Below are 7174 nucleotides of genomic sequence, written 5' to 3'. Positions count from 1 at the left end.
TAGCAGAGCATCCTCGCCCTCCCAAAGGTGATCTATCCCACCCACTGCCCAAGGCTCCCTGCGGCCATAGTTGAGTGAATGGGCTAAGGTATGAGACCTCCTGGGACTTAGGATGGCATTGAAGTTGATTTTAGTATCTAGAACTTAATTGTGCTAGTGATCTTCACCGATCAAAGGGTTAGGTCTATACATAGAATAGGGTTTATCAATTGAAATCCCAAGAGCCCATTAAAACCCATGCGAAAAGTGAGGTTGAGAAGTTATTCAATCTTTCCCTCCCGACATGTATAGTTAGCACTGACCTTAGATTTGGATAATGTAATTAAAGATTCAGACCCATCACAGAACACTTCAACGATAACAGAGGGCTCTTGCACTTGAAACTATCGTCCTAGGCGAACAAAATCCTGCACCCCATCTTTATCGATCCACCTACTCCTTACTTTAGCCTTTCATCTGCTGTTTTAATTTCGCTATTTCATATTTGTCACACTTATCACTATTCATCTTCCACATTAGTTAAGAAATAACCAAGTGTCTTTTATTCCCCACTGTGATACGATACCACCATCTAGACCATTACCACACCGCACTTGCGGTTTACACGCATATACGGACGTGTCAAGTTTTGCTTACTGTCGAGTAGTGTTTAGAGATACGCACTTTATTTTAGCTATTCATTTATTCACATTCTATTTCATATTTTCTTATTCTATCATCGCTCGATTTTTCTTTCTTTTTGGGTAGCTCCGTGTTATGACCGAGGGCACCCTCCATACCAAGATCCCAGCCTTGTTCCACAATCGGTACAGTGCTAAAGAATCTATGCAAGAACAAGTTAATCTAAATAATTTGGAAGTAGAAGAATCTATAAAACATGGCGTAATGTAATTAGCAACAAAGCGATAATATCTCGATTATGCTAGACTCAGTATCGGGGACATAATCTAGCATTGTACGTCCCCCGATTACCGTAACTTTGTTTAAGTCGGCATTATCCCGGAAGCACGGCAAGGCGTGATAATTCCCCGCAGACGGGCGCATTATCCTCGGTACAATACTGGGCGGACTCCACCGTAAGACCACGTGAATATCTCACGCATGGTAATTTCCAAGATGCCCGGTGAATCCTAGAGAGAGCCCTCCATCCCGAGAAGATACAAGGGCGCAAGCGCTGTCACTCTGGTCTCCGTCCATGTCGCGCCTGCAACACTCTAGTACTCTTTTCTTGATGTCCGCACTCAACCCTAAGCGCGGCGGCCGCCTGGACGGGCTGCATGCGCACAAAGTTGGGCATTTTTCGCGACGCCTCACGAGAGCATCTGTAGTTAGTGAGCGTTTTCTCGAGATAGCGCAAGGCGCGGCATCCGCCACCTGCGGAGGCTTTCCCGTGGAGTACGCCACATGCGGCACTTCTCGCCAGACTGCCAAGGATGGCTAGCACCCGCCAAGAGGCGCTAGTACTTTTAAAAGGATTATCTCTTCTCTTCACCCCTCAGCATGCTCCCACTCTGTCTCGAGCACCTGTGCATATTGTTTCGCCGACCTCGTATCACCAACTTGGAAGGCGATTTTGCTTTGGTTTCTCGACCGCTTTCAAAGCTTCTCATTTCAAATCAACTAAGAAGCTCCTCATCTTTTGATTTCCTTCACAAATTCACGATTTTCATCGACGAACTAGCAATAATGCTGCTTTTCTTCAATTAGAAATGTTTATCTATCATATTTAGAATGACGTGGAAGCATTATAATGGTGCATTTGTGGAGCCTTTGAGGCGTGGCCGCGGCGCTTTGTTCATGCCCCTGCGTGATCCACACGCAAGTACTGAAATTCACGCACGCACTCGGTGGGATTTCGCGCTATCTTTACCGAGTTGTTTGATCGACTCTCTTTCCTTGTGTCGAGCATTAATTCTTCCTCGTGTTTTAACGCTCAACGTGTGTATTTATGTTAATTTCATGTAGGTAGTTAGAGGATGAATATGAGAGAGAAGCCACGTGGGTCGAATGCACCACTCGGGAGGAAATCTTGCCAAGGTTCAAACGCGACGACATGCTCTGAAGCCCGAGATGCGGGAATATGCAAAGCAACCCTCCTCGATTCCAGTTAGCACACCATTTAGAGGGCACAAGTGGGCGCTCACATTCAACCATTCGCAATTGTGCATGTAGAACAAGATCTCCACCGACATGTCCATATTAGTGTTGAAGCAAAGCGATCCACGACAATCATAGTGTGGCACTGCATCAGAGTAGCGTACCTGATGAAAGCATGGATTCAGAGTGATATCGGGCTGCAGATCGTAGTAGTGGCACAGAAGAAGAATACTATACCGACACTGTTCATGGCCACCGAGAAAACAGAGAAAATTCGAGAATCCACACGAGCGTGAGCCGACGCCCGAAAATCTGCTGAGCCTCACACGTAAAGCAGGAAACCCGATTCGACCTTTGAAAAGCGATTTAGCCCGATCATAGTCGATTCTTTTCTCCATCTTTCTCAACTCGAGAGAGAGGGATGCGTTAGGTTTTGAGAGAGGCAGGTATTGTCTAGCTTTGGAGAGGTTCTACTCACCCCACATCGCTGCACACTTTGAGCAAGTGAGTGGTAGAGCTGCTGCCAACACCATCCGCGAGGTATCCGAGCGACAAGAGACCCTCGAGACAAGTAGGAGGATTCTCCACAAGACCATCACCATGACTAACGAGGGGTTTTCTATGGATGCTTTGTTTTTAAAATTCGATTTCATTGATTGTATATGGCTCCATGGAGACCTAAACCCCTAGTGGACAATTGGGTATTTGGAACCCTAGGATGTATTCGTTTCATTAAATCTCTTTATTATGCTTTCAATTAATTGATGTTTATTGTGAGTTCTAATCTTGTATGCTTGATTGTTTGAATACACACCACTAGAGTTAGACAAAGCTAGATTGGAGAGGGTTGAGAAGGTGAGTCGAGAGGTAGCGGAGCGCCCCTCCCCTCCGGGTTTGATCTATCCTTACCTCCATGTTCCAAGAGTTCTTTGTGGTCATAGTAGAGTGAATGGGCTAAGGGATGACCTTCCTTCCGGGGCTTAGTTGCGAGTGCAACGAGTGAAACGCTAGCGATTTTACATCTAGCTTAATTATGCCTAGGGATCTTTCTCCTAGACCAAAGGGTTAGGTCTATAAATAGGGATAGGATTTATCATTTGGAGTCCCTAAAGCTCATTATAATTCTATACGAGTGTGAGTGTGTTGAGATTGTTCGATTTCCTCCCGAGACATGTATAGAGTTAGGTATGGTTGATTTCAGATCTGGGACTATGCAATTAAGGATTTCCACGCACTACTGCATTAATTAGGAAGCATAATAGAGGTTTCTTGCACTTGAAACAATTATCCTAAGTGGAACAATACCCATGTACCCCATCTTTATCGATTGCCTTTTACCTTCCTTTTTACTTGCTGCTCTATTTCTTGTTGTTTTTACTCTTGAAATTTGAATCTGTCTCATACGTCACTATTCATCTTCCACGCTAGTTAAGAAACAAATTCTAAGTGTCTTTATTCCCTACCTCCGTGGATACGATACCGACTCATCTTGGATTATTACTTCGACACTCGGCACTTCATGGTGTACACCTATTATTCGGACGTGTTAGAGAGTGAAGCAATGGCTACATTCATTACCTAGAGCATCGATCACTACATGGGAGGATATGGTAGAAGCCTTTTTCTGCTCGATATTTCCTCGAAAATTTGCAAAGCTTTAGGAAAGAAATATCTTCTTTTTGTGCAAATGGAATTGAGTCTCTATTTGAGACATGGGACATGTTCAATCGAGCTCTCAAGGAAATATCCTCAACATGGGTTCCCAAAGAGATGATCATTCGAGACTTTTTATGATGGGTTAAACCCGAGCACAAGTACTACCACTTGATGATGCGATGAGGATGTACCTTAGGAGCAAGACCCCGAAGAAGCCCGGATTCTCATTGAAGAAATGGCTATGAACAATTATCGCTGGAATGCAAGTGATATGAAGAAAGTAGTGGATTTCATGAGATTGGACGTAGCTACTTTCATTGCAGCTCAAAGTGGAGTCTTTGAGCAGCATGTGACACTCTAACTTCTAATAGAGTGCCGACCATGACTAGTTGGATAGGATGGGGGAAGGACATGCTTCATCTGATCGCCCAATATCTATTTGTGGTACATCCTCGCAGAGCAAGTAGATTTTTGGGGGTAATGGAATGAGAAATCAAGGCAATCCATATAGTAACACCTATAATCCGAAGTTAGAATTTTCCACACACCCGTGGATGCATTCAGAGAGAGTCATAAGCTATCCCCGAGAGCATGCTGAGCGTGTATACGCTCTCTGTGAAGCTCCCTTGTGGAGCCACATGGGCTCGGTAATCTCACACGCGTCGTTGTGGATGTGTAGATAATGAACAACGGTGACTTTTTCTTTATATGGTGTTAAGGATGATGCTATCAAGTTGAGGGCCTTCCCATTTTCATTGAAAGGAAGAGCAAAGCAATGGCTACATTTATTACCTAGAGCATCAATCATTACATGGGAGGAGATGGTAGAATCTTTCCTTGCTCGATATTTCCCTCTCAGAAAATCTATGAAGCTTAGAAAGGAAATATCCTCTTTTGTGCAAACGGAATTGGAGTCTCTATTTAAGACATGGGATAGGTTCAAGGAGCTCCTACAGAAATGTCATCAACATGGGTACCCCAAGTGGATTATCATTCAGACTTTTGATAATGGATTAAACTCGAGCACAAGACAATTACTTAATGTCAGCAAGAGGGAGGTACCTTTAGGGAGCAAGACCTCAAGAAGCCCAACATCTCATTGAAGAAATGGCTATGAACAGTTATTACTAGAATACTAGATAAAGAAAGATGGTAGTCGAACATCATGAGATTGACACATGCTACTTTTATTGGTGGCCCAAGTGGATTATTGAGGAAGAAGTTAGACACTCTAACTTCTAATAGAGTGGAAGCAGTGACTAGTTGCACAGGGTATGGGGAAGGACATGCTTCATCTGAATACTTGATTTCTATTGGTGGCACATCCTCTGTTGAACAAGTGGATTTTATGGGCAATGCAATGAAAAACCAAGGAAATCCATATAGCAACACCGACTGATTCAGGGTTGGGGACATCCGAATCTATCATGGTGCAATCAAGGGCACATGAATACAATGGCACAACCTGGTTTCCAACAACAAAAAGAAGCCCCGAATATGGAGAACCGTGTTTCATGGTTGGAAAACCGGATGACTCAGTTAGAGAAGGCTTTCACCAGATTCGTCCAGGTTGGTAGAAGCTACACTTCGCAACCACACCGCGTCATTGCACAATTTAGAGAATAAAGTGGGGCAAATTGCAAAGTCATTATCGGAGAGACCTAAAGGAAGCTTACCTAGTAACACTAAAACCAATCTGAGGGAACATGTGAAGGTGATCATTTTCAGAAGTGGTCATGAGGTTGAGGGTAGGCTTCCGAGCGAGAAGAGCGTTGTTGAAGCACATGAGGTCATGGAGGTTGAGGAGAGAACAAAAGGAAAAGAGGTGGCACCCCCGCCTTACAAGCCAAGAATCTCTTAACCTTCAAGGATGAAGAACGACCATAATGATGAGCAATACAAGAAGTTCTTGGGGTTACTCAAGAAGTTGGACATTAACATCCAATTTGTGGAGGCATTTTCTCAAATGCCTCGGTATGCAAAGTTCCTCAAGGACCTCTTGACCAATAAGAGGAAGTTCGAGGAGGGTGCATCTGTGATCTTAGATGCAACTTGTTTGGCAGTATTGCAAAAGAATATGCTAAACAAGAAGAAGGACCCCGGAAGCTTTATCATTCCATGCAACATTGGTCATTTGGGTGAAGAAAAGGCATTGGCGGACTGAGGGGCTAGTATTAACATCGTGCCTTATACATTCTTTCAAAAGCTAAGCTTGGGAGAGCCTAGGGCCATTTGGATGACATTACTTGTGAAGATTGATAAGTACATATTTCCTGTGGACTTTGTAGTGTTGGATGTTGATGAGGATGTCCCGCTGATACTTGGGAGGTTGTTCTTGCATTCTTCCAAAGCTCTCATTGACATAGACGACTGGGAGTTGATTTTATGAGTTGGCGATGACAATCTTAGATATCACCTCGCCAAAGCCATGATACATTCTCTAGATTTTGATGATACTCTTTACTTTGTTGACACTACCGATGAACTAATAGATGAATATGTACAGGAAATGATGAATCTGGAACCATATGAAGGGGTGCTAGATCAAGGAGTTTAGAATGAAGAAGTCTTGAGGCTTGGTCTAGAAGAGAAGGTGTAACCTACCCCGGGGTTCATGAAGAAGTTGATCCAGAAGATGAAGCGTGTAAGGAGATGTCACAAGAAATGCCCCAAGGCTAATGGGGATGAGCAAGAATGGAGTAAGGGTGATGAACCCTTGTGCGGTAACAGACTTGATAACTCCCCCTCTACTTTTAAAAGACTATATTCATCATGCTTTCAGGTTATAGGTAAGAGGGAAACCTTCATCTATGAGCCCCCGTGATGTAAGGTCGAGTAAGTCAAGCTAAGTGACGTTAAACATGCACTTCTTGGGAGGCAAGGCATGTTTTTCCTATTTTTCTAGGGTGTAGTTAGTATTTGCATGAATAAAAGCTTGACTGTTGGTGCCTTGATCTTTTACATGCTATTGTTGTAATTTTCTCTTGTATTATTTGTATTATCATGTGCTTAATTGTGTGTGACGAAGTTTTCTTGGTCGTTTGAGCATGTTTTTCATGTTTCTCTGTTCAATTTTGCATAGTTTACACAGCCTCTGAATAGATGTAAATGTTTAGAATTTTTTTACAAAGCCTATAAAGTTTTCTAAGTTATCCAGAGAAGACACACGGCCATGTGAAAATTTCACACGGGCGTGTGTTTTCATTTAGAGCTCATCGCGAGACGATACAGGGGCGTGTGTCTACCTCTATGAACGACCTTCTAATGGTCACACGTCCGTGCTGAATTTCCGACGGGCGTGTGTTTCTCTGCAGAAGTTCAGAGCTCTATCTCAAGAAAACACAAGGGTGTGCGTCTGCCCTGTGTCTGACCTTGCGAACTACACGCGAGCGTGGATAATATCCACACACCCTTGTGATTT

The 7174-nt window shown here is 43.5% G+C and overlaps 1 non-coding gene across 1 annotated transcript; it reads right to left on the bottom strand.

The window, feature by feature from the left end:
• Positions 1 to 4622: 4622 nt before the first annotated feature.
• On the bottom strand, positions 4623 to 4729 carry LOC120255916. The gene has a single exon (XR_005535141.1). It is a non-coding gene; the product is annotated as a small nucleolar RNA R71 (small nucleolar RNA).
• Between the last annotated feature and the right edge of the window lie 2445 nt (positions 4730 to 7174).

The sequence above is a fragment of the Dioscorea cayenensis genome, unplaced genomic scaffold (genome assembly GCF_009730915.1).
Source record: "Dioscorea cayenensis subsp. rotundata cultivar TDr96_F1 unplaced genomic scaffold, TDr96_F1_v2_PseudoChromosome.rev07_lg8_w22 25.fasta BLBR01001242.1, whole genome shotgun sequence".
In the NCBI taxonomy this organism is placed as follows: domain Eukaryota; kingdom Viridiplantae; phylum Streptophyta; class Magnoliopsida; order Dioscoreales; family Dioscoreaceae; genus Dioscorea; species Dioscorea cayenensis.
This window is presented reverse-complemented; position numbering and strand designations above follow the sequence as displayed.